The sequence below is a fragment of the Lithobates pipiens genome, unplaced genomic scaffold (assembly GCF_037356315.1).
Source record: "Lithobates pipiens isolate NorthernLeopardFrog02 unplaced genomic scaffold, aLitPip1_a1.2 Scaffold_30, whole genome shotgun sequence".
Classification (NCBI taxonomy): Eukaryota; Metazoa; Chordata; class Amphibia; order Anura; family Ranidae; genus Lithobates; species Lithobates pipiens.
Window position 1 is genome coordinate 162,960,228 of NW_027507791.1, and position 27,869 is coordinate 162,988,096.

The following is a 27,869-nucleotide window of genomic DNA, read 5'->3' on the forward strand; positions in this document are numbered from 1 at the left end:
GAGAGCCAAAGTGATAATGCGTTGTCTCTGTGCTGGGGAAAACGAGCAATTAAGGTCCTTTTCCCAGTTGGACAGACAGGTTAAGTGTGGGTAATCTGTTTGAGAGAGAACGTGGGCCAGAGGGCCTTCGCTTCTGCATAGAGTCTCAAACTCCGTCTGAGGGCGAAAATGATGTCGTTGCGCCGCTCTCCAAAAAGGCAGTTGGAAAAGCTCTGTCGGATCTGTTAGGGTTGAGAAAGAAGGCCATTTTCCATCAATGACGAATTTAGACGCATTGTCTAGGTTGGAATTTCTAAGTGGGTCCCCGGTTCAAAGTTCGGATGGCCACGTATAGGGAATAGGGGGGAAGTCAAAGACGTGAGTGTGTTTTGGGTAGCGATCAGGTGACTGACTTTCAACTAAGCCCCTATAGTGGGATGTGATGTCAATTCTGTGGGTAAATCCTTATAGCACCACATGAGGCTTCTTAGCGGAATTCGGGAGTGAGCTTAGAAAGTTTGTTTCGATTCCAGTCCAATACATGCCCCAGATGGGAGGCCAGGTAGTAGCGTCGCAAGTCAGGGAGAACCAACCCTCCCTGTTGTTTAGACAATGTCAGCTGTGACCGCTTAAGTCTGGGATTTTTGTGGGCCCAGTTAAATTGAGTGAGCAAGGATTGAGCTTGCTTAAAAAACGGGACTGGAATCTGGATCGGGAGAGCTTGGAAAAGATAGGTAAATTTAGGGAGTATGTTCATTTTAATGAGATTGCATCTCCTGAACCAGGAATGGAGGCCAGAATGCCACCCGTGAAGCAAACTGCGGATCTTAGTGACAAGGGGTGGGGGAAGTTCAACATAAACGTACGCGCGATGTTCGGTGGAATGTAAGTACCTAAGTACTTAAGGGCTGTATGAGTCCATTTAAATCGAAAATTGGACTGCAAGTCTATTAACGTTTGCGGGGGGACTGCAACCCCCATGGCCTCTGATTTCAAGAAGTATCCCGTATATCTGGAATTCCTGAAGGAGATTTGGCAAGGAAACTCTGGGATTCATCAGCGAGAACAGCATGTCATCCGCCTAGGCAGATATCTTGCACTCAATAGTACCCCTTTGGAGTCCCGTTATGTCTGAGTTTTGTCGAATTGTGGAGAGAAAGGGTTCCAATAAAAGGGGCGACAGGGGGCAACCCTGTCTGGTCCCATTTCCGATGTCAAGGGGAGATGAGAGCACCCCATTCGCTTTGACTTGAGCTGAAGGGCGTGAGTATATCTTACTTATCCATGCCAGCATCCATTCACTCAGACCTATATGGCGAAGGATAAAAGATACGTATAGATATAGGCTAATGGTCTAGTTGCATTTTTTAGTCAAAGAGTGCCACGTCCCAATGAGAATTATACAAAGAAGGGGGATGAAAAACAAGAGGGACTGGAGGGCAACCAACCCCCGGGACTTTTATGACGGCACTAAATATACTTAAACCATATATAAAATCATTGAAATTTTTATTTGATGTACAAAAGACATTTTATGAACAAAATAGACAATTACATCCATTAAACATACAAAATGACAAAGTGCATATAAAAAGAGTTGGTATGTGGGCTTATATAGCTCCATCCATTACCACATTCTTATGTGATTTAAACTGCATTGTTTCTTTCCTACATGTTTCGCTCTTCAGAGCTTCCTCAGGACAATTGCAGCAAACAAAAATACTGAAATTATATAAGAAAATTTATTTTAATACACATATACAACATTTTTGTACATACAGTAAGCCCGGAACACAGGCATAGGAAATGTCCACCTATATGGTTTGACATATCATAATTACATTAGTCTAGTGATGGATTCACTGCAGTCTAACAAGAACGGCCCTAACTGCAGCGAAACCATCACCAGAGAAATATTTTTTAAACACAAGGACATAATCTACATATCAATAGTAAATCCACAAATTGATTGTCAAAGAAGGGGGGGCAACTAAACCATTTCCAAGAATGGCGTCCCCAAATTTATTAGCATATTTAGTGCTGCTACACCACCATAAATGGTGTAATTCTCCTACCAAGGAGAATGCAAATTGGGTTGTAGAGCAAAAAAAAAAAAAAAGAAACAGCAACTGGACTATAAGATATAAGATATATATACTTTTCAACAAAAAAATGAATGAAACTAGAAATAAAAAGATATGTAAATAAATATATAAAGATATATATAGAACTAAAGTCTTACCCCATATAATCAGGCAAGTTGCTTGTATTATTTATCGTTAATATCGTATATTGGATATATCAATTAACATTGAAATGAGGACAGATAATCTCTTCCTCCTTTACTTGTCAAGCCAGCGGACCGCGGCAAAAGCCCCCATTTAGGGATCCCCCATTTCTGTCCCCAAAAGGATCTGCAGAGGCACGAGAAATATGTGTAAAATATATCTTTGGCCATTGGATTATATTTATCAAATGGCGCAGTATATGGCGAAGGACCGAGAACATGAATGTCCATTTGACCCGACCAAAAGCCTTCTCGGCATCAGTACTCACGAAAAGACAAGGGGTCCCAGATGACTTTGCTTTATGGACCAGGGTAAGCACCTTAATGGTGTTGTCCCTATCTTCCCTGGTGGGAATAAAACCTAACTGGTCAATATGTATAAGGGACTGCAAGTGATGTGCCAATCACGTGGCGAGGATTTTAGAGAATAGTTTTAGGGCCGAATTTTATTAGGGAAATGGGTCTGTAGCTCCCACATAGGCCCGGGTCTTTGCCCTCCTTAGGTATCAACGAGATGTGGGCTCTAAGGGTATCCTCAGGAAAATCCCCATTCGAGCTCAGAGTATTAAATAAATTCACCAAGCGCAGGTTGAGAATAGGGAGGAAGGTCTTATAGTATTGTGCGGTATATCCGTCAGGGCCCGGAGCCTTACCCACCTTCAGAGGTCCCACAGCCGTCTGGACTTCTTCCAGTGTGATCGGGTCCTCCAAGTACTCCCGTGATTCCGATGAGAGGGTTGGCAGACCAGAACCAGTTACATATCTGTCTATATTGTCCTGTCCAGACCCTGAATCGGGCAGGTTGTAGAGATCAGAGTAAAATTTTTCAAAGACTTCGGCTATTTCGGTTGGGGTAGAGGCCCTCTGGCCATTCTCATCTATCAACTGTGGTATGTAAGAGGCAGATTTCAACTCCTTTACCGACCTGGCTAAGACTTTTGTCCCCTGACTCCTACGTCAGTTTACGACAAAACTGGAGTGCCGCTTTCGCTTTATAATGGAGTAGGTCAGCAATCTGGGTACGGAGTGTCCCCAATTCAATCTCTAAGGTCCGTGAGGGGGCATGTTTATGTTTCGCTTCCACAGAGGCAAGTTCACGAAACAGATTAGCAAGCTGTTCCTTCCGTGTTCGTTTGATGTGTGTCCCCCGTGCCTGATAAGTACCCTGCGGAGTACTGACTTGTGAGCCTCCCAAATTATCCCAGAGTCGCAGTCCTGCGTTTAGTTTTCTTGGAAATAAAGGTCCACTTCCCTGGTCACATCTGCTAAAACTTCCGGTATCTGGAGGAGGCTCTCATTAAGGTGCCAGAATAGAGACCTAGGTGAGGGGTTCCTAGAGAGGGTGTAGGTAAGGGCTACAGGAGCGTGGTCGGACCAAGTAATATGGCCGATGGAGGAAGAGCTCACCAAGTGCAGTTGGTCATGTGGAATCAAGAAGAAGTCTATCCTCAAGTATGATTTGTGAGGGGAAGAGCAAAAAGAGTAGTCCCTTTCCCCAGAGTGTTGCAGACGCCAGACATCAACTAATTGGTCATTCAGTAAACACTTAGTAATCCGCTTTCTAGAGGAAATGAGGATCGAGGAGCAAGAGGCAGAAGTGTCAACCGATGGCGAAAGGGGACATTAAAATCCCCACCTAATATCAACTGGCCCTCCCGAAAGTCACATAATCTGTGCAGGGTAGTTCTGAGGAACGTGTCTTGGTGATCATTGGGAGCGTACACAGTGGCAAATGTAAAAAGGCGCTCTCCAATGTGGCCTCTAAGAAAAAGATATCGACCCCCAGGGTCCACCAGAGAATCCTGGAGAACCCAGGGGAGCCTGCTAGAGATCAGAATGGAGACTCCCTTGGTCTTAGAGGAGGGGTTAGTAGAGTGGTAGACCTTAGGGAAGGATCTCGACCATAGAAAGGGGAGGCTAGTATTTTTAAAATGTGTTTCTTGTATAAAGGCCACATCAGTACAGGAAGTCTTCAGTTCTCACAGGAGGATCCACCGTTTTTCAGGGGAGTTCAGTCCCTTAACGTTTAGAGAGGTGACCTTGACTGAGTCTGCCATCGCTCCTCGGGGAGGGGGAGGGGGACGTCAGAGAAAAGCAAAGAAAGTTGAACCAAGGTAGGTTTTGGGTAGGTAATGGATGGCGGGAACTAAGGGGGAGAAAGGAAGGGCAAATGGAAGGAAAGGTAAGGGGAAAAAGAGGCCAGGCACCTCAACCCCTGGGGGAGAGGGAAATTAAGGGTTGTCCGCACTCAACAGTACAGGAAGGGTATACTAAAACAGCACAATTATGCTATAGCGCTTACCAGATGTACACTGGGTTTAAAGCGCTGTCCTACTTGGGTTGGTGGGTAGACAGGTCGGAGAGGGAGCCCCCGAATCCTAGTCCCCCCAGTCCCGGCAGTGGTAAATGTCACGTCTGATACCGGTATGCAAATAAAAGACAATCAGTAACATCATAGAACCAAAAAACAATAGTATAATCAAAACAGAGGTAGAGCATATAACTGTCAGCACTGAGGGGTCTCCTCGGCTCGCCCTAAACGTAGGCATGCACGAGGGAGCCCATCACAACAGAAAAGGCATCACAGAATGGGATCCACCACCCCCCGTCCCATACTCCAAAAGTACATGCAGTCCCCAAACAAATACATTTCTCCCTTTGGCAGATTGTCCTCTCCTTACCCCCTCTCCCCCGTCCACGCCCCGGGGGGAAAAGGGGTAGGGAAAGGGGGAAAAGGGGGGTGGAAGGGGGAAAGGGGGAGGGAAAGGAGGGAAGGGAAGGGTGGGAAGGGAAGGGTGGGAAGGGGGGGAAGGGAGGGGGGAGACAGGGGAGAGGGGACAAACATGCGGAAATGTCAAGTCCTTTAGCGCACTCCCACCAGCAACCACCCAGACCCCATAAATTTCAACTCCTCCCCTCCATGGTCACCACATCAAGATGAAAGAGGAGCAGCCCTGGTCTGTGCATGGAAAATCCGGCAGGCAAGGGGCCGGGGCCACCATCCCTCCATCCAACGGGAGACTTCACCTGAGCAGCAGTCCTGGGGCCTGCCAATTAGTGTCTCTCCTGCATCGCTATCGGGGGCTGTGTAGAGCATCCAGAGGGAGGCTGGGATCGCCCAAACAGTAAGGGGTAAATCCTCCAGGGGGGTCCAGAGTCACACTGGAGGGAAGCAGTGTCTCGTACCAATAGGCTCAATAAATAAGTCATCCAGGGTCCCCGAAAGCCGCGGAAGGCAATGTCGGCAAAGAGAAGGTGGGGGCCAGAGGGGGAGGGGCGAGGGGCGCAACCAGGGGGAGGGGACACATATGCGGGAATGTCAAGCCCTTCCAGTACCGCGTACTAGGTATCACTCAGACCCCCCAAAGTGCAACTCCCTCCTCTAAGGTCAAGACTCCAGAAGGGAAGATGAGCCGCCCTGGTCTGTACATGAAAGAACCTGCTGCCAAGGGGTTGGGGCCATCATCCCTTCCTCCAATGGGAGATGCCACCGGCATGACAGCCCCGTGTCCTGTCAAGTGGTGCCCCTCCGACAATGTTGTCGGGGTATATGTGGAGCATCCAGGGGAAGGCAGGGACCACCCAAACAGTGAGGGGTAAAGCCTCCAAGGGGGACCGGTGTTAGACAGGAGGATAGCGGTGTCTTGTACAAGTTGGTTAATTAGACAAGTCATCCAGTGTGTTCCTGTGAGCAGCGGAAGGAAAGGTCGGTAAGGATTATGAATGGGTGGGGGCCAGGGATTGCATAAAACTGCCACCAGATGACCGGGGCAGAGAGGGCAAGGGGATGAAAGTCAGATCTGGTAGGTGGGGGCGGGGGTGAGGAGTGTCCCTCATATTACTCACGTTGGCCATACCTTGAAGCTGAGCGCTCTGCATACCCAGGACGTTCTTCTGTATAATCTAGCCTATCTGTATACATTAGCCTGTCTTTTGTACACATTAGCCGGTCCTCTGTATACACTAGTCCATCTGTATAGACTAGTGTATACAGATAGGCTAGATTATACAGAATAACGTCCTGGGTATGCAGAGATGAAGGCTAGGGTATACAGAGAGAGAGACTAGAGTATGCATACTTGCTAGTGTATACAGACGGACTAGTGTATACAGAAGACCGGCTAGTTTATATAGAGAGGCTAATGTGTGCAAAAGACAGGCTAGTGTATACAAATAGGCTAGATTATAGAGAAGAACATCTTGGGTATGCAGAGATGGAGGCTAGGGTATACAGAGAGAGAGGCTGGGTTACACAGAGAGGCTGGTGTATGCAGACTTGCTAGTGTATACAGATGGACTAGTGTATACAGAGAAGCTTGGGTGTACAGAGAGCTAATGTATAAAGAGCAGCTAGTGTATACAAAAGACATCCAAGGGTATACAGCGAGACTCGTGTATGCAGAAGACCGGCTAGTTTATACAGAGAGGCTAAAGTGTACAAAACACAGGCTAGTGTATATAGATAGGCTAGATTATACAGAAGAACGTCCTGGGTATGCAAAGATGGAGGCTAGGGTATACAGGGAGAGAGACTGTGTTACACAGAGAGGCTAGAGTATGCAGACGGACTAGTGTATACAGAAGACCAGCTAGTTTATACAGAGAGGCTAATGTGTACAAAATACAGGCTAGTTTATACAGATAGGCTAGATTATACAGAAGAATGTCCTGGGTATGCAGAGATGGAGGCTAGGGTATACAGAGAGAGAGAGGCTGGGTTACACAGAGAGGCAGGAGTATGCAGACTTGCTAGTGTATACAGATGGACTAGTGTATACAGTAGACCGGCTAGTTTATACAGAGAGGCTAATGTGTACAAAAGACAGGCTAGTGTATACAGATAGGCTAGATTATACAGAAGAAGGTCCTGGTTATGCAAGAGATGGAGGCTAGAGTATGCAGAGAGAGAGGCTTGGTTACACAGACTTGCTAGTGTATACAGACGGACTAGTGTATACAGAGGACCGGCTAGTTTATACAGAGAGGCTAATGTGTACAAAAGAAAGGCTAGTGTATACAGATAGGCTAGATTATACAGTAGAACGTCCTGGGTATGCAGAGATGGAGGCTAGGGTATACAGAGAGAGAGGCTAGAGTATGCATACTTGCTAGAGTATACAGGCGGACTAGTGTATACAGAAGACTGGTTAGTTTATACAGATAGGCTAGTGTATACAGATAGGCTAGATTATACAGAAGAACGTCCTGGGTATGCAGAGATGGAGGCTAAAGTATACAGAGAGAGAGGCTAGAGTACGCATACTTGCTAGTGTATACAGATGGACTAGTGTATACAGAGGACCGGCTAGTTTATACAGAGAGGCTAATGTGTACAAAAGACAGGCTAGTGTATACAAATAGGCTAGATTATAGAGAAGAACGTCCTGGGTATGCAGAGATGGAGGGTAGGGTATACAGAGAGAGAGGCTGGGTTACACAGAGAGGCTAGTGTATGCAGACTTGCTAGTGTATACAGACGGACAAGTGTATACAGTAGACCAGCTAGTTTATACAGGGAGGCTAATGTCTACAGAAGACCGGCTAGTGTATACAGATAGGCTAGATTATAGAGAAGAAAGGCCTGGGTATGCAGAGATGGAGGCTAGGGTATACAGAGAGAGAGGTTGGGTTACAAAGAGAGGCTAGTGTATGCAGACTTGCTAGTGTATACAGGCAGACTAGTGTATACAGAGAGGCTAGGGTACACAGAGAGATAATGTAAAAAGAGATGTTAGTGTATACAAAAGACAACCAAGAGTTAGACAGTGAGGCTCGTGTATACAGAAGACCGGCTACAGAGAGGCTAATTTGTACAAAAGACAGGCTAGTGTATACAGATAGGCTAGATTATACAGAGGAAGGTCCTAAGTATGCAGAGATGGAGGCTAGGGAATCCAGAGAGAGACTGTGTTACACAGAGAGGCTAGAGTATGCAGAAGACCGGCTAGTTTATACAGAGAGGCTGGGACACCGAGACTATTGTAAAAAGAAGGCAGGCTAGTGTATATAGATTACGGGCACGTTTATACAGAAGACAGAGAGGCTAGTCTATATAGAGTGGCTGGTGTACATAGAGAGATTAATGTATACAGAAAGGCTAGCGTGTAAAGAAGACAGGACTTTATTTTTTGCTAATACAACTACTTTTGAAACATGTAAAGAGTTACAGTGCTTTTGTTAAAAAGTGGTGTGTTGTCAGTGGTGATATCAATGTGACAGTTAATGTGGAGAACTACAAATATACAAAATAGAGCAAAAGAGTGCTAAGTTTATTTTGTTAAGTCATTGACTGATAGACGTTAAGTAATTGGCCATTATTGGTTTGGTTTATTTTGATGTAAGATAGTTTTATTCTCTAATTATAGCCGAGTTTTAGACGACTTTATTATTAGCATTATTCGCATTATTCATATTTATTATGCAGAGTGTATGTATTGCAGTGAGACGATATTGCTTTTGAAAGATTTGTATTATTATACATAACATTGTTAGCAGACCAATAGGACAATTTACATGGCTTAATATTGCAGAGCGTAATTTTTTTTTTTTTCTTTAAATTATTTTTATTAATTTGCAAGTAAAACAATAAAACAACCTACAGCCTATTGGGCATACCCAGGCTGATTATTACAAAACCCCCCCTGAGTCAAACAATCAGGGAACAACCAAATAACCCTCCCCCTCCCCCCACCCGATACACCGCCACCGGCGTGTGCATCCAAACAGAAAAAAGAAAAAAACCCCCTCCCCCTGTACGCTCCAGCACCACTGCACATTACTCAGGACAGTTACTTAATTTGCCCATGCTCCGCCGCAGTCCACACTCAGACCCAGGTTAAAATATGCATGCATCACCCTTCACCTACCAATCCCCCATTGCCCACGTAAATACTGACCCAAGGTTACATGAATATCACACAACTTAGAACTCTTCCCCTAGTCACTAATGAAACTCCATCAGTCCGGATTCAAGTCAGCGTTGGTGTCACGCGACTCCGTCCAAATGCCCCATACTTTATGAAATTTAGTGCCACACCCTCGCGAAAGGTAGGTGGCCCTGTAAAGAGGGAGAGCCGTATTCACTAAGTGCTTCCAAAAATTAATAGAGGGGGCTACCGGGGCCTTCCATTTGAGAACAATCGACTTACGGGCATAGTACAGCAATAAGCCCAGGAGTGTTCTGAGCGCTCGGCGTGGAGCCAGCGGCTCGACCAGTCCTAAGAGGCATATCTCGACCGATAAAGGTATGTTAACGGTGGTAACCGCCAGAATAAAATTAGTCACCTCCACCCAGAACCCAGCTATCTGAGGACAGCTCCAGAACATGTGTATGAAATCCGCCGAAAGTGAGTTGCATCTCCAACAAGAATCAGGGACAGATGGATAGATTCTGTGAAGACGTTGCGGAGTGTAATATACCCTATGCACTATTTTGAATTGCACCAATCTATCTCTGGCTGACACTAACTGTAGGAAAGGATACCCCCATACATCTTCCCAGTCCTCCGTATCCAAGGAGGGAAAATCAGCCTCCCACCTTGCCCTTTGGAGTTCCAGACCGGTATGGACACCCGGGAGTAATACCTTGTAGATAGCAGACAACGGTTTGGACAGATCAACATCTCTGAGCAGAGATTCCAACCTTGAGGTGTAAAATGCGACGGGGGCATTTCCAAACTGCGTTCGAAAGGCATGATTAAGTTGTAAGTATCTGAATAAGTGTGAGTTGGGCAGTGTATACTGTTGTTTCAGCCTGTCAAAGGTCTGAATTTTGCCCTCAACACAGAGTTGATCAATATATTTAATACCCCTGCTTGCCCATACACTAGGGTCGGGAATAGAGCCAAATTCCGGTAAATTCGGATTGAGCCAAAGAGGACTATGCGGGGAGATGTGTCCCGAGGGTACGGGGCGCATCAGATTGGCAGCCTTCCATGCCCTTATAACCGCCCTCATTGCAGCAGTAAGAGGAAAAGGGGCTCGCAGACCGCGATACACCAAGTGTCTTAGTGCCTCATACGACCCCAACCACGCCGCTTCCAGGACCACCGCTGCATTGGACTCGTCTGAAACCAGCCAATTATGAGCATGAGTCAGAAGAGCCGCCACATAGTAGGAGTGCAAATCCGGGCAAGCCAATCCACCCTCCCCCCAAGGCCTCTGCAATACCGTGAGCTTAAACCGTGGCTGACCAGCGCCCCAGAGAAAGGACACCAAAAGAGAATTTATCGTGCGAAATATTTTTTTAGGAATCCAGACTGGAGCATGTCTGAGAACATAGAGAAAAGCAGGCAAAAGCTTCATCTTAAATAAATTAATTCTCCCAATCAAAGTGAGAGGGAGATGCGACCATGCCTTCAGTCTAGTCCTCATCCGCCGCACCAGTGGATCCAGATTGAGGGCACAAAAATCAGAGGTAGAGGGGGAAATGTAAATCCCCAAATATTTCATTGTATCTGTCCACATGAGTGGCAGGTTGGGATCCGCAGCTGCCTTGGCTTCCCTGTCTATTGACAAAATTTGAGATTTATCCCAGTTTACCTTAAGCCCTGAACAGTCAGTGAAGTGAGAAAGAATAAGTAGCGTCTCCCTGAGAGACTGGGCCGGGTCACTTAAAAAGAGTATGAGGTCATCTGCATATAAGGCTACCTTCTCCTGTATGGAACCCACCTGTATCCCTCTAACTCCCTCCGCCTTCCTGAGGGCCGACGCGAGTGGCTCCATTGCCAGGGCAAACAGAGCCGGTGACAATGGACAACCCTGCCGCGTTCCTCTCCTAACAGCAAAAGGCTCTGACAAGGCGCCACCCAGCTTAATCTGCGCCAAGGGCTCCTTATATAAAATATGTATCCAATTACAAAATCCCACTCCAAAACCCATGGCCTCCAAAACTAAGGACATAAACTGCCAGGCCACAGAGTCAAAAGCTTTTTCAATATCTAGTGTAACTATGACCCTCGTAGAAGACTCAGTGGCCGGCAACTGCAAATGTGTAAACACCCGTCGTAGATTTATATCAGTGGACTTCCCTGGCATAAATCCAGTTTGGTCCATCTCAATCAGGGATGACAGGACCGTCCGTAACCTGGTGGCCAGAACCTTCGTCAAAATTTTCAGGTCATAATTTAGCAGGGAGATCGGTCTATAGGAAGCACACAGGGAAATATCCTTGCCAGGCTTAGGGATAAGCACTATATGTGCTTGATACATGGATGGGGGAAGCCCCATCTGAAGTTTGCTATCGGAGAACACTTTTAACAACTTGGGAGCAATCAGTGGGGCATACATCCTGTACCAGTCGCCAGGTAGACCATCAGGTCCAGGAGTCTTTCCACCAGGGAGTGAGCGAATTGCCTCCTCCACTTCCTCCAAGGTAAAATCCTTATCTAGGAATTCCCGGTCCTCCTGTGATAGAGAGGGCAAATTTAAGGAGGAAAGAAATTCCCTCTGCGCTTCCACCGACCCCCCTGGAACCTCAGCATACAGTTGTTCATAGAAGGCCCTGAACTCAGAAAGTATCATGTCAGGCGCGGACACCAACTGACCATCCGACCCATAGATCTCTGAGACAACTGTCTGCATTTTAGAATCAGCTACTAAATTTGCCAGAAGCTTACCATTTTTGTCCCCGGATTCGAAGATTTTCCCTGCCAGAGACTTCAGATCTAAGTGTGTGGCCTCCGCAAGATGAAGGGATAGGGCCCGTCTTGAATCAGCCAGCCGAGTAAAGCGCTCCGGGGTCGGTGAGGTGGAAAAAGCCTCAGCCACCTCGGCCTCGCTCCCCTCAAGCTGCCGCATCCGAGATGACATCTCAGAGCGGACCGCCTTGATAGCCGAAATATATTCCCCCCTGGTATTGGCCTTAAAAGCATCCCAGACCATCTGTACCGAGGCAGAACCCTCATTCAGATCCCAATATTGTTTCAGCTTAGGAGCGACCTCCTCCCCCACCCGCAAGTCCTGTACCCATTTGGACGCCAGACGCCAACAACCTGTACCCCTGGTGTCCGACAACTGCAAGGTGACCTCCAAAGGTGCGTGGTCAGAGAGGCCTGCAGGTAGGTACAGGGCCCCCCTCACCGACGTCAGGGCCCCAGAGTTGCCGAAGACCAAATCAATCCGAGAGCCCGATCTATGTGTGGAGGAGTGGAAAGAATAGGCCCGTACGCCCACATTCCTCCATCTCCAGATCTCAGTGTAGTTAAACGTTTGGGCCCACTGCAGTAGATCTGGCGAATAAGCCCTGTTCGGGTTGGATGAGTCCAGGGACGGGTCTAAAATAGAGTTAAAATCCCCAGCTATGTACAATCTGGAGAACTGTAGGGGAGCCAGCAGTTCAGCAATCTTATACAAAATCTGTGGATTGAAAGGGGGGGGCACATATACGTTGACCAAAGCGTAAACCACCTGGCCAATCTCTAACAGTAGGACAATAAATCTACCCCCTTGGTCAGTGTGCAGGTGAACAACTTTGTAAGCTAGTGATTTGTTTAGCAAGATGGCCACTCCCCTCGCATAACTAGAGTATGTGGCATGAAATGCCTGTCTCACCCAGGGCCTGCGCAGGGCAAGGATTTTATTCCCCAGGAGATGAGTCTCCTGAAGAAAAAGTACATGGGGTCTGTGATTATTCAGGTATTTAAACATCAACGCCCTTTTTACCTTATCATTAAGGCCCCGCACGTTCCAAGACACTAATCTCAACGCCATGGAAGCAATTAATAATTATGATAGTACAGTAATACACATACAATATCCCAGTATCCTGCCAGCGAACATGGTGCAAGGCAGCACAACATACAAAACAAGTGCATTTATCAGTGGATTCAGAGCGCACAGTGAAAAAAAGAAAAAAGAACAAGAAAACAGCAACATAATTAAAACAACAAAAAAGAAGAAAAAAAGAAAACCCACAACTCCCTACCAGCCAAGAGTGCCCCAATTGGTAAAAAACAAAAACCAATCGGGCACTAAAAAACATGACCAGTTTGATACCCAAAACCTAACCAAACTTAAACCTCCAGACTTTAGTCACAAAAAAAAGTTCCGAAGCAGCGGCCGCTCAAAGCCGCTTATTCTTGTCAGGTCAAAAACCTGTAATGAGGGGAAAGGCTAATAAGTCCTTAAGTGTCCCACGTCCGGGGAGCTCCGAGCTAAAAGGAGGTAGCTAAAGGACCTAAAAAACAAAACAAAAAAAACAAAAAGCAAAGCAGAGCAGAGTCAGGCAGGATCAACTGGAGAGATAGCAAGGCACCGCAGCAGCCCCAGGAGAGGCGGAGATCAGTACGCCGTACGCCGGCAGGAAGAATGAAACAAAGGCGTCCACCCATCAATTGGAAAGTAGCAGTCCGTGAGTTCCGCAGCTGCCGTGTCGACAACCCGCCAGGAAAAAAAAAAAAAAAAACACAAAAAAAAAAAAAAACAAAAACAAAAAAGGGGCCAGGAGCCCACAGCAGGATAACAATGCAGGCAAGTAGTAGTACCCCCCATCAACGTAGGGAAAGCTGTAGAAGATTAACGTAGAGTGATCAGCCAGTCATTTGCTTCCTCCGGGGTGTCAAAGAACTTCACTGATCCGTTATAAGGCACCCGAAGGCGGCTGGGGTATAACATGCTGTATTTAATATCCTTGTCCCGTAGGCGCCTGCGGATATCATTAAAGGACCTTCTCTTGCACTGCAAATCTGCCGAAAAGTCCGGGAACAGTAGGATTGAGGAGTTGCCGTATGGTAGAGAAGGGAGCCTACGGGCTGCGGAGAGGATCCTATCCCGGTCCCTAAAATTCAGAAAGCGGACCAGGAAGGGTCGGAGAGTCGCCCCTGGGATGTAACGTCCTGTAGGAACTCGATGAGCACGCTCAACCACATATGTCGGGGAGACTTCCGGGAGGCTCAACAGCTTCTTGAAAAAATCTTCAGCAAACTCCGCTGGCCGATCACCCTCCTCCCCCTCCGGCAGACCTATGACACGGATATTGTTGCGTCTTGCTCTATTCTCCGCGTCATCGGCCTTAGCGACAAGCAGTCGCACCGTGCGTTGCAGGTCCGCTATGTTGTTGGTATGGGTAGCCGTGAGGTCCTCAGCTGCAGAGATTCGTGATTCTGATTCAGTCAGCCTACCCCTGATCTTGTCCAGGTCATTCCTAATAAAAGTACATTCTTCTGCAAGGCGGTCAATGCGTACCAGCATAGAGGCTTTACTCTGCTCAATGGCAGCCAGTATCACCGCAGTACTGTCCTGGGAGGGAGGGGTAGGCAAAGCCGCCCCAGAGGGGAAACCGGACTCCATGGCTAATTCCGCAAGCAGCGACTGCACCCTCCCAATAAGAGAGGGATCTGGTTGAGCAGGCGGATCAGGAGCAGGACAGCTCAACGCAGAAGAGCTCTTGGGCCGATGTTTAGGGCCCATGAAGGGGTGTGGGCCGCAGGCGCCCGTGAGCCTCCGCTCCTCACAGCTACAGTCCCTAGGTAGCAAGGCTCAGGCAGTGCCTCAAAATGGCAGGGCCCAGGGAGCTGGATGGATGGATGCAATGTCCGTCAGCAAGGGAGGATAGCCAGGGCCCTCAGTCAATGCACCAGAACAGCCCCCCCCTGCAATGAGAAGCAGTGTCCAGCAGATAAAAGGAGCAGCTACCAAAGCACAGGGGCCAGGCCGACCACAGCACAACCCCCCCAGCCACTGGATGCAGGCTGCAATTGATGCCCAGGCTACGTTAGGCCGGACCAGGCCGGGGCAGTCTTTTTAAGGCTCCACAGCTTCCCCACCAGCTCCTGCCAGGCCTGTGATGCAGGATTCGGCCCCCCACCGGCCGACAGCCGCCTCCGCCGCTCCGCTGGCCGATCGCGGCGCTCGTCCGCCGGCCGGCCGGCCAGGAAAATCCGGTCCGCGGCAGGCTTCACTAGGCCGCGCTAGGCCTCAAGCCCGAAAATCGCTCCAGCGGCCCGCGGAACAACGGGACAGCCCAGGGGGACAAGGGGGGCAGTGGATTAGTGAAGAGGAGCCCCTTACCTCTCCCACAGGCCCCGGATCAGCCCCGTTTGCTCCGCACAGGCCGGGAAGATGGCGTCCGGCACAAGGATGATGAACGGCCGTATCTCCGGCTCCACGGTCCCCCGCTCCACAAAAATCTCTCCGGACACCCTACTACAGGTCAGTAGTCCCTCCGGGCAAAAGAAAACTCCTTTTGGGCCAAGGAATTAGGAGGATGGCAAAGGATTAATATGCGGATGGCCGGAGCTCCCCAGACACACGTCCGCTCTTCTTCACATCCGGACACGCCCCCCTTGCAGAGCGTAATTTAACAGGAAAGAGATCCAAAGCGTTAGTTGCAGTAGCTTCATAAAACTGAGAAATCATTGCATTACTCTAAATTTAAAAGTTGTTCCGGTACCACTGAGAAGACGATATTAGATGAGTGATCTACACATTTCGTTTAATATTGCAGAGAGATACTGGTTTTATATGATTTGATTTTAATATGTGCTGCGTGTAAGGTAGAAATAAGATGGTTTGTGTGAGTTGGTTTACCAGGATTTAGAGATAGTAATCTGTTTATTCTAATAGTAAATATAGCAAAATAACTCAGATTAATATTGAGACAGTATATACAGGTCGGGTTTAAGTGGAAAACACAAAATAACAGCAATGACGTGTGTAGGTTTTTATCAATCAGGTTCATTACGTGTCTTTAATCATGTAGTGAATATACCCCAAATATAGCATAAGGATGAGAAAGGAAAATAACTGGCAGAGGATGACATGGCAAAAAGACAAACTGCATTAGAAATGTGACAATGAATTAGAGATAAAATGTCAATCCCCATTGGTTGCTTACAGGTATTAATACTGTTAAAACGGCTACGTACAGCAAAGTGTGAGCTAAGCAGGTAAATATTCTGCAATAGCAGAGATTAAGTATTGCAGTTGAAAAGAGATCGGAAGCGTTAGTTGCAGTAGCTTCAAAATGACAGAAATAATTTCATTACTCTAAATGTAAGCACTGAGTGGACTGATATTAGATGAGTGATCGTTGTAGTACAAATTCAGTTTCCTATAGCAGAGAGATACCAGCTAAATGTGAGAAGACCAATTAAACTGTTCACGATAGCATTGCATTACTCTTAATAATGTGAAAAAATCTAAGTTTAAATCGTTGAGTAAATCGTGAGTAAATCGTAAATTTATCAGCTAAGTTAACTCTGAGATTATGATTAATTTCACAGTTCCATTACGCGGTCCTTTTCCACTGGTATAGTCATAATGTAATATCAGTAATTGCTATCAGTAAATGTTAAAATTGTAAGACGGTTCACGGTTATGTGGAATTGATATGGATTTAAAAGCGGTACATTAATTTTCTGAACCATATGGCAGGAAGGCGGCTTACACTGCTTTTCTCACATTTTGCTGCGGTAAAAAGAAATGTTTTGTCACTGTGTTTTAACTGTGACAGTTAAGGTGGAGAAAAATAAGTAATACAGAAAATAGAGTCAAACAGTGGAAACGTTTATTTGCTTATGTCATGACAGCTGATACTGGTTGAGCAATAAAACTGTTTTATTAAGATGTAAGACTAGTTTTATTCTCTACATGTATGCTTTTCAGAGAGTTGTATAATATAGGCGACCAATAGGAAATTTAAATGGCTTAATATTGCAGGGAGGAAGTATCGCTGTTCAACGGTAAGAGATTGAACGCTTAGCTTGAAAATGGCCGAGAAATTGTTGCGTTCGTCCAAATTTAAAGGATATGTCGGTACCAATCCTCAATCCTATTATTATTATTATTATTAAGATCATAGTGCAGAGAGATACTCAGTTAATGTCAGAGATACTCGGTTATGTCAGAAAAGCAATAAAACTGTTTACATTGTTAGCGAGCGATAGTTACATTACTCTTAGTATATGCAGCATGTCTGGTAGCAAATGGATGGTTTTGTGAACATTTTGCATTACCGTACAATTAGCGGTAGAACTCATCGAAGTGACTAGATTTAACCGGATTTTGAGATAGTACTCTCTATTTCTAATAAGAAATAAAGCAAAATAAGTCAGGATGGTGTGTCAGGACTGTCACATACTCAATAAGACGTTTGATGTGGAGAATTACAAATATGCAAAATAGAGCAAAAGAGTACATGGTTTATTTTGATGTATGATAGTTTTATTGCATGCTTGATGTGGATGATTAAAATCGTGTAGTGAGTATAATCTATATTTTGCATAAGAATGAAAAGGCATAACATGGCAATGAGACAAACTCCATTAGAGATGTGAGCTAGATGAAATGATGAAATGTCTCTGTATAGCCCAGATTGTCTTCTGTTATCACTTAGCCTATCCTCTAAATTCAATAGCCTCTCCATATACACCAGCATGTTTACACTAGCCGATCTTCTGCATACAATAGCCTGTCTTCGATATACACTAGCCTATGTTCTGAATACACTAGCCCGTCTTCTGTCTTCTGTATGCCCTAGCCCAGTGATGGCGAACCTTGGCACTCCAGATGTTTTGGAACTACATTTCCCATAATGCTCCACTACACTGCAGTGTGCATGAGCATCATGGGAAATGTAGTTCCAAAACATCTGGGGTGCCAAGGTTCGCCATCACTGCCCTAGCCTGTCTTCTGTATACATTAGTCTCTGTATAAACTAGCATCTCTGTATACCCCAAACTGTCTTCTGTAAACACTTGTCTCTCTTTATAGCCTGTCTAGCCTTTATTCTGTACACACTAGCTTCTCTGTATACACTAACCAGGCTTCTATATACATAAGCTTCACTCTATGCACTAGCCTCTCTGTATAATCTAGCCTCTCTATATACCCTAGATAGTGTTCTGCATACACTAGCCTCTCCGTAGAAGCCAGCCTTTATTCTGTATTCACAAGCCTTTCTTCTGTATGCTGTAGTCTTCTATATATACTAGCTTCTCTGTACACCCTTGCATCTCTGTAAACACTGTGTAAACTAGCCAGTCTTATGTATACACTCGCCAACTGTATACACTAGACTCTCTGAATACACTAAACCCTCTGTATACCACAGCCTGTCTTCTGTATACACTAGACTGTAAAAACTAGCTAGAATACACCAGCCTGTCTTCTGTACCCACTATACTCTCTGTATACACTACCCAGTCTTCTGTATACACTGTCAGCTTGGCTGTATACCCAAGCCTGTCTTCTTTATACACTAGTCTCTCTATATGCACTGTCCTATCTGTATACACTTGACTCTCTCTATACGCTAACCTCTCTACATACACTAACATCTTTGTATATACTAGCCTCTCTTTAAACTAGCCTCTCTGTGTACCCCAGCCACACTGTTTACTCTAGCATCTCTGTATACTCAAGCCTATCTGCATACACGAGTCTGTATTCTGTATTCAGTAGCCTTTCTTCTGTATGCTGTAGTCTTCTATATATACTAGCTTCTCTGTACACCCTTGCATCTCTGTAAACACTGTGTAAACTAGCCAGTCTTATGTATACACCCAGCTCGGCTTATTCTTCACCACGCCTCTATCTCAACCCAATCCTATACAAGATCCTTGGGGATCCATATGATAAACGCAGCCAAATTATGTATATCAACCCACTGGGGTACGTCACATACCCCTACGGTGTCTGAATGGCTTACACGCGTGGGAAGAATAGCCGAGATGGAAGAGCTGATCCACATAGCCCGAGATTCTCCATCTAAATTTGCACAGACGTGGGCTTGCTGGTCCCACTTCCGAACTACGGAAAGATACTCCTCCCTGATGAGCCTTACTACCACTAATGGTTCCAATAGATGATAAATAGTAACACAAATAGTAACATTATTATATTTGACCTCTCCCTGATAGACTATATTCTGGCTTTACCATTGAGAACCTCGAGACACCTTCTACAAAGCCCCAGAAGGAACTCCTGCAGGTCGGGGGTCCCCGCGGGAAACCTTCCCCTGATGTTGGGGGGGCCGAGAAGGTGACGCCTATGGACTACTCCCGCCCTCCCCTACCTTCCCTACCCCCGCTGTTCACCTGAACCTCCCCAACACCTCTTCCCTCGTCACTGTCCCTAGTATACCCACCCCTCCCCCCCTCGTAGATGACCGACTCCCCTCCCCCCCAAGACTGACCCACCTTGAATGACCGGTATCTCTCCTTACTACTTGAACCTGTCAAAGACAGGTGACAACATTCTCATGTTCAGGACCTCAGATCTCAGATGCAGTGAACCAGCTCACAGACATTGCAGGTCAGTTTCCACCGAGTAAGGGTGATTGATCTTCCATCCCTTACCGTGGAAGATAGGGCCCGACAACCACACGTATTCTGCTTTGTAGTAAGCACCAACATTCAGCGGAGTTACAGCCAGTTATTGGAATATTGTTAAAACCTGCTTGTAACAAATGCTCAGTCAGATTTATCCTGTATTAGAGTATGAATACGCACGTCACCGGTTCATTTATTGTATACTTTACATTTCTGTATCGGTTATGCCTCTTTGTTTTTTTCTCTCTGAAATCTCTAATAAAAAATTTTCATGGAAAAAAAAAAAATGTATACACTCGCCGACTGTATACACTAGACTCTCTGAATACACTAAACCCTCTGTATACCACAGCCTGTCTTCTGTATACGCTAGACTGTAAAAACTAGCTAGAATACACCAGCCTGTCTTCTTTACCCACTAGACTCTCTGTATGCACTACCCAGTCTTCTGTATACACTGTCAGCTTTGATGTATACCCAAGCCTGTCTTCTGAATACACTAGTTTCTCTATATGCACTGTCCTTTCTGTATACACTGGACCCTCTCTATACACTAACCTCTCTATATACACTAACATCCTTTTATATACTAGCCTCTCTTTAAACTAGCCTCTCTGTGTACCCCAGCCTCACTGTTTACTCTAGCATCTCTGTATACTCAAGCCTATCTGCATACACGAGTCTGTATTCTGTATTCACTAGCCTTTCTTCTGTATGCTGTAGTCTTCTATATATACTAGCTTCTCTGTACACCCTTGCATCTCTGTAAACACTGTGTAAACTAGCCAGTCTTATGTATACACTCGCCGACTGTATACACTAGACTCTCTGAATACACTAAACCCTCTGTATACCACAGCCTGTCTTCTGTATACATTAGACTGTAAAAACGAGCTAGAATACACCAGCCTGTCTTCTGTACCCACTAGACTCTCTGTATACACTACCCAGTCTTCTGTATACACTGTCAGCTTTGATGTATACCCAAGCCTGTTTTCTGTATACACTAGCTTCTCTATATGCACTGTCCTTTCTGTATACACTCGACTCTCTCTATACACTAGCCTCTCTATATACACTAACATCTTTGTATATACTAGCCTCTCTTTAAACTAGCCTCTCTGTGTACCTCAGCCTCACTGTTTACTCTAGCATCTCTGTATACTCAAGCCTACCTACACACACGAGTCTGTATTCTGTATTCACTAGCCTTTCTTCTGTATGCTGTAGTCTTCTATATATACCAGCTTCTCTGTACACCCTTGCATCTCTGTAAACATTGTGTAAACTAGCCAGTCTTATGTATACACTCGCCGACTGTATACACTAGACTCTCTGAATACACTAAACCCTCTATATACCACAGCCTGTCTTCTGTATACACTAGACTGTAAAAACTAGCTAGAATACACTAGCCTGTCTTCTGTACCCACTAGACTCTCTGTATACACTACCCAGTCTTCTGTATATACTGTCAGCTTGGATGTTTACCCAAGCCTGTCTTCTGTATACACTAGTCTCTCTATATATCATATAAATGTACTCACCGAGGCCAAGATGCTGAGAGCGGTCACTGTTGCGACTCGGTGCAGACCACCCCTGAAGGTGGCACAGAAGGTGGTTGCACCAAGAGGCACAAGCTACCAGTAGGACAGTCACTTGCTAGGAGATCAGCAGGCAGCTTGAGCAGAGCTGAAAGATGATGTCCCGTGGGAAGGTCCAGAAGCAAAGGTAGCAAGTCCGTAAGGCAAAGACAGAATCCAGGAGACAGGCCAGGGGTCAAACACAGTCCAGATCAGAAGACAACAAGTACCAGGAACGCTGAGACAGAAGGATAATCCAAGACAAGCCAGGGGTCGAACACAGGAGACAGCAGGTAAGTCCAGATGCAGGCTGAGGGTCAAACACGTTTAGAAAGCGGGAGTCCAAGATCAAGCCAGAGGTCGGGTCAGGAGAAGATCAGCGAGGTCGATAAGGCAATCCGGGTCACAATGGGTAATACAGATAACAGGGACAGACGTGGGAATCACAGGAAGCTGAAGACAAACCAGCAGTGTGTTTGGATGACCTCACTTCCTTTATAGGTCAGCGAGGGGTCACACCCTGTGTGTGTGTGCTTTCGTTTATTCCTATTGCACACAGCTGTGCGCCAGAGCGCTTTACCCGTGCGCATCCTATGACAGTGCCCCCCCCCCCGAGGGGCGGCCTCCGGACGCCCAAGCTAGCCATCAATTCCGGATGTTGCTGATGGAATGTCTTTATTAATTTGGGAGCGTGAAGGTTCTTGGATGGTTCCCAGGAGTTATCTTCTGAAGGATACCCCTTCCATTTTACCAGGTATTGTATTTGTCTACCGACTTTCCTGCATCCTAGTAAAGCTTCTACTTCGAATTCATCTTCTCCATCGATCTTGATGGGTGGAGGAGGAGGCACTTCCCTTCCAGGAAAAGGACTAGGAACCAATGGCTTCAAAAGGGAGGCATGGAAAACAGGGTGTATCCTGTATGATTCAGGGAGAGCTAGTTCAAAGGCTACAGGATTTATTACCCTTTTGATTTTGAATGGTCCTATGAATCTGGGACCCAGCTTGCGTGTGGGACAAGGAAGTTTGAGATTAGTGGCAGATAGCCAGACTTCCTCGCCAATTTTAAAGGTAGGGTTCTCCTTCCTTCCCCTATCATGGTATTTCTTGTAATCATCCTGGGCCTTCTGTATGGTCTCCTGGATCCCTTCGAAATTAGATTGGATGGCGGCTATCCGATCTTGGACCGCAGGAACAGTGGATTCTGGGATGGAGTTGGGGAGGAAAGAAGGGTGAAACCCACAGTTGATCCAAAAGGGAGTCTGGTTGGTAGTTGTATGAATTGAATTATTATAGGCGAATTCTGCATATGGCAATAGAGCCGACCAATCATTTTGAGATCCTGAACAAAAGCAGCGAAGATACTGCTCAAGGGTTTGGTTTGTCCATTCAGTTTGCCCGTTACTTTGGGGATGATATGCCGATGACAAACAGATCTTGATTTCCAGTATCTTGCAGAGTTCTCTCCAAAATCTAGAGGTGAACTGTGGACCTCTATCAGACGTGATACTGCTGGGAACCCCATGGAGCCTGACAACCTCCTTAATAAAGAGATTGGCAGTTTCCAGAGCAGAGGGAGTACCGACCATAGGTAGGAAATGGGCCATCTTAGAAAGACGGTCGACTACTACCAGAATTGTGGTGAAACCTTCCGAGGGCGGTAGCTCCACAATAAAATCCATTGACACGTCTGCCCAAGGTCGGTCAGGAATGGGCAAAGGCCTTAGCAGGCCCCAGGGCTTGATCTTGGGACCCTTGCTACGCTGGCACGGTACACAAGAGGCAATGTAAGTCTGGCAGTCCTGTCTCCAACCTGGCCACCAGAAAGAACGAGAGATCAGTTCCGCTGTTTTCTGTGTCCCAAAGTGGCCGGCCAATTTGTGATCATGACAAGTCCTTAGAACTTGAGTCCTAATCTCAAGGGGAACGAATACCTTGTTTCTGGCCCAAAACAGATTGTCACGTTTTTCCAAGGTAGATAGGACTGGGTCATTGCAATGGACTGAAGCTGTTTTGATGGCCTTAAGTAAGTCAGGCTGTGGGAGTAGAAGGAAGTTGTGAGGTGACAAGATCGTACTAGGCTCCGTTACCTGGGAAGACTCAGGGAACATGCGCGAGAGCGCATCCGCTTTGTTGTTCTTGGATCCGGGCCGGTACGAGATATGGAACTGGAATCTTGAAAAGAAAAGCGCCCAACGGGCTTGACGGGGTCTTAAGCGTTTGGCAGTCCGCAGATATTCAAGATTCTTGTGATCTGTGAATATTGTGATGGGATGAGTGGCTCCTTCCAAGAGGTATCTCCACTCCTCCAGAGCGAACTTGATGGCCAATAGTTCTCGGTCGCCTACGTCATAATTCCTCTCCGGTGGGGTTAGCTTCCGAGATGCGAAAGCCACCGGGTGTAACAAAGCTTTAGGCCCTTGTCGTTGTAAGAGGATGGCTCCTGTGGCTGTCTCGGAGGCATCTACTTCCAGTACGAATGGTAATACTGGATCGGGATGCCGTAAAATAGGAGCTGAGGTGAACAAGGTCTTTAGTTTGGTAAAGGCTACTTGGGCTTCTTGAGACCACTAAAATCGGGTGTGTTGGCGGGTCAGCTGAGTAATGGGGGCGGCTATTGAAGAGAACCCGGCGATGAATCTGCGATAAAAGTTAGCGAAGCCTATAAACCTTTGCACGGCTTTCTTATCCCTTGGAGCAGGCCATTCCAAGATTGCCTTGATCTTTTGGGGGTCCATGGAGATGCCCTCGGTAGAAATGACAAATCCTAAGAATTGAACTGTAGTTATCTCAAATTCACATTTCTCCGCCTTAAGGTACAGCCGATGTTGTCGGAGGATAGTGAGGACTTTCCGCACGTGGACCCTGTGGAGTTCAAGAGAAGCAGAGAAAATAAGGATATCATCTAAATATACCACTATAAAATCATCAAGATAGTCTCTGAAGATGTCATTTACTAGATGCTGAAATGTGGCCGGGGCATTGCACAGGCCAAAGGGCATAACAAGATATTCATAGTGGCCAAATCTCGATCTGAAGGCTGTCTTCCATTCATCCCCAGCACGGATTCTAATGAGATTGTAGGCCCCCCGCAAGTCTAGTTTGGAAAATACTTTGGCAGATCCTAAGCGCTGGAATAACTCAGGGATGAGTGGAAGTGGATAGCGATTTTTGATTGTGACTTTATTAAGTTCCCTGTAGTCAACACATGGCCTAAGGGATCCGTCCTTTTTTCCCACAAAGAAAATACCTGCCCCTGCTGGCGAAGAGGATGGGCGAATGAACCCCTTTTTCAAGATTTTCATCAATGTAGGCTTTGAGAGCCTTTAGTTCAGTCTCGGATAAGGGGAATATTCGTCCAAAAGGGATCTCAGAGCCGGGTAACAGTTCAATGGGGCAGTCATATGGTCTGTGTGGTGGTAGACGGTCAGCCTTCTTTTTATCGAAGACATCCTTAAACTCAGAATAGACCTGAGGAATGTGCTGAAGGTGATTAGTGGTGGGGACCATGGTCATACAAGGAGCTGGAACGGAATCAAAACAATGCTGCATACAGTAGGCGGATGTAAAGGACACTTCCTTCTTGTTCCAACTGATCTGGGGATCATGAGCCTGCAACCAAGGAAGTCCCAGGATGATAGGGAACATGGGAGATGATATTAGGTCGAAGCGTAGGAGTTCTCTATGGCCAGAGTCTGTAATAGTGAGCAAAGGTAGTGTCTCCTGTGTTACTGGACCTGAGAGTGGCAGAGATCCATCTGCTAAATGGACTAGAAGGTGTGTTGCTTTATTCTGGCTTGGGATGCATAGTTGCTGTGCAAGGGAGATGTCCAAAAAGCAACTACATGCCCCTGAATCAATCACGGCTGGGAGTGGGATCTTCTCTTCTGCCAGCTGTAGGGAAACAGAGAGAGTCACATAAGTTTGAGCAGGACCAACACTCTGGTAGTTCATTATACACCGTGGGGGCAACTTACGGGGTCTCACGGGACAGCTGTGAATGAAATGTCCAAGTCCCCCACAGTATAAGCACAGATTGGCTTGGCGTCTTCGTTGTGGCTCTTCTGGGGTGAGACGAGGACGGACCAAACCTATCTGCATGGGCTCCCCTTCCGAAGCTGAGGGACCCGAAGGAACCGGGATGGGCAGATACGGGACAGTGGCCTTAGGCAGCATCCAAATAGGCCGAGGGGCCTGGAGGCGTTTGGAGCGCCGCTCGCGCATCCGTCTGTCCAGTTTTGTAGCCAACTGGATTAATTCCTCCAGGGAGGCAGGAGTCTCTACTCGGGCCAACTCGTCCTTTAGGTTCTCGGAGAGCCCTAACCGGTATTGATAACACAGGGCCGCCTCGTTCCAGCCGGTGTCAGCTGACCACTTGCGAAACTCAACGGTGTAATCCTCCACCGGTCTTCTCCCCTGTGAGAGAGCATGCAGGGTAGCCTCAGCCGTGGCAGTACGCTGAGGGTCATCATATAATTGTCGCATGGCCTCAAAGAAGGTGTCCATGGAGTTTAACAAGGGGCTTCTCTGTTCCATAAGGCTATGGGCCCAGGCCTGGGATTCCTCAGCCAAAAGAGAGATAATAAACCCGACCTTGACAATCTCTGAAGAAAAGGTCCTGGGTTGCAAAGCCAAGTACAAGGAACATGCATTTTTAAAGGCTCTGAATTTCTTTCGGTCGCCTGAAAATCGCTCAGGCGTGGGTACTCGTGGTTCGGGTACTGCCATCATCATACCGGGTGGAGGCTGGACATGAGGTGTGGAGGCATCGCTGACTGAGGCCTGCGTAGGATTTGTGGGTGCCAGAGCTGTGGCTAGTCGCTGAAGCCTGCTGTCGCATAGCCATCCTGTAGTTTCTGTACTGCTTCTGTGAGTGCAGAGACTTGCTGGCACAGGACTTCTTTTTTTTTTTAAATTGTATTCGGCACAGGACTTCTAATGGCGAACCTGCTCTGTTGGCCTCTGTCATGGCTGGTTTGTACTATCATATAAATGTACTCACCGAGGCCAAGATGCCGAGAGCGGTCGCTGTTGCGACTCGGTGCAGACCATCCCTGAAGGTGGCACAGAAGATGGTTGCACCAAGAGGCACAAGCTACCAGTAGGACAGTCACTTGCTAGCAGATCAGCAGGCAGCTTGAGCAGAGCTGAAAGGTGATGTCCCGTGGGAAGGTCCAGAAGCAAAGGTAGCAAGTCCGTAAGGCAAAGACAGAATCCAGGAGACAGGCCAGGGGTCAAACACAGTCCAGATCAGAAGACAACAAGTACCAGGAACGCTGAGACAGAAGGATAATCCAAGACAAGCCGGGGGTCGAACACAGGAGACAGCAGGTAAGTCCAGATGCAGGCTGAGGGTCAAACACGTTTAGAAAGCGGGAGTCCAAGATCAAGCCAGAGGTCGGGTCAGGAGAAGATCAGCGAGGTCGATAAGGCAATCCGGGTCACAACGGGTAATACAGATAACAGGGACAGACGTGGGAATCACAGGAAGCTGAAGACAAACCAGCAGTGTGTTTGGATGACCTCACTTCCTTTATAGGTCAGCGAGGGGTCACACCCTGTGTGTGTGTGCTTGTGTGCTTTTGTTTATTCCTATTGCACACAGCTGTGCGCCAGAGCGCTTTACCCGTGCGCATCCTATGACACTATATGCACTGTCCTATCTGTATACACTCGACTCTCTCTATACACTAACCTCTCTATATACAATTTATCCTCATCGGTCCCCGGAATGCCCCAGGTGTCATTACCCTGAAGGCACTTTTCTACACATGTGTTGGGATTGCCCCCGAATTGCTCAGTTCTGGAGGGATGTTTTCGATTGTATAAATATTCGCCTGCAATTGGCAGTTCCTATGACGCCTGAGTTCGCCCTCCTGGGGATTCAGGAGGATGAACAGCGTCCTCGGTACAGTAAGCTGTTGCTTTCCCTCCTGGTGTTTTACGCCCGGAGGGAGATTCTCCGGCACTGGATATTGTCCACACCCCCTACGGTGGAATTGTGGGATGCTGCGGTTAATGCTGTCCTCCCCCTATATAAGCTAACTTATCTGGTTAAAAAAAAAACCTCTCTATATACACTAACATCTTTGTATACAAAGCCTAGCCTCTCTTTAAACTAGCCTCTCTGTGTACCCCAGCCTCACTGTTTACTCTAGCATCTCTGTATACTCAAGCCTATCTGCATACACGAGTCTGTATTTTGTATTCACTAGCCTTTCTTCTGTATGCTGTAGTCTTCTATATATACTAGCTTCTCTGTACACTCTTGCATCTCTGTAAACACTGTGTAAACTAGCCAGTCTTATGTATACACTCGCCATCCAGGCAAAGTTCCTCGAAGGGGTGGAATTGTCTAGAGAAGAACGAATGGTTAGGTAGTGATCTGAGGAAATGGATGAGCTGTCTAGCTCTCCAGCTATCCAATGCAACAGGTACTTGCTCTAGCAGTATGGTGCCCGTGGGAATCCAGCCCGTGGGTCCAAGAAATAGGGCTGCTCTCAGAAGCCCTATCAGGGCTTGCCCGGTAATGGCCTGGTCAGACAGGCCCGGAGGGAATCTGGGATGTCCAATAATTGGGGTCATAGGAGAAGGGAAGTTAGTCAGGTGGGAAAGGTGAAAAAAACTATCCATCTCGGCGAGCGAGGGGCCAATAAACGGGTGAGTAGTCACACAGGGCTCCAATGGCCTCCCCGCCCAAGGCAGACCAGCCAGTGGAACCCGCGCCATCTCCTGCTCTAGCTTGACCCAT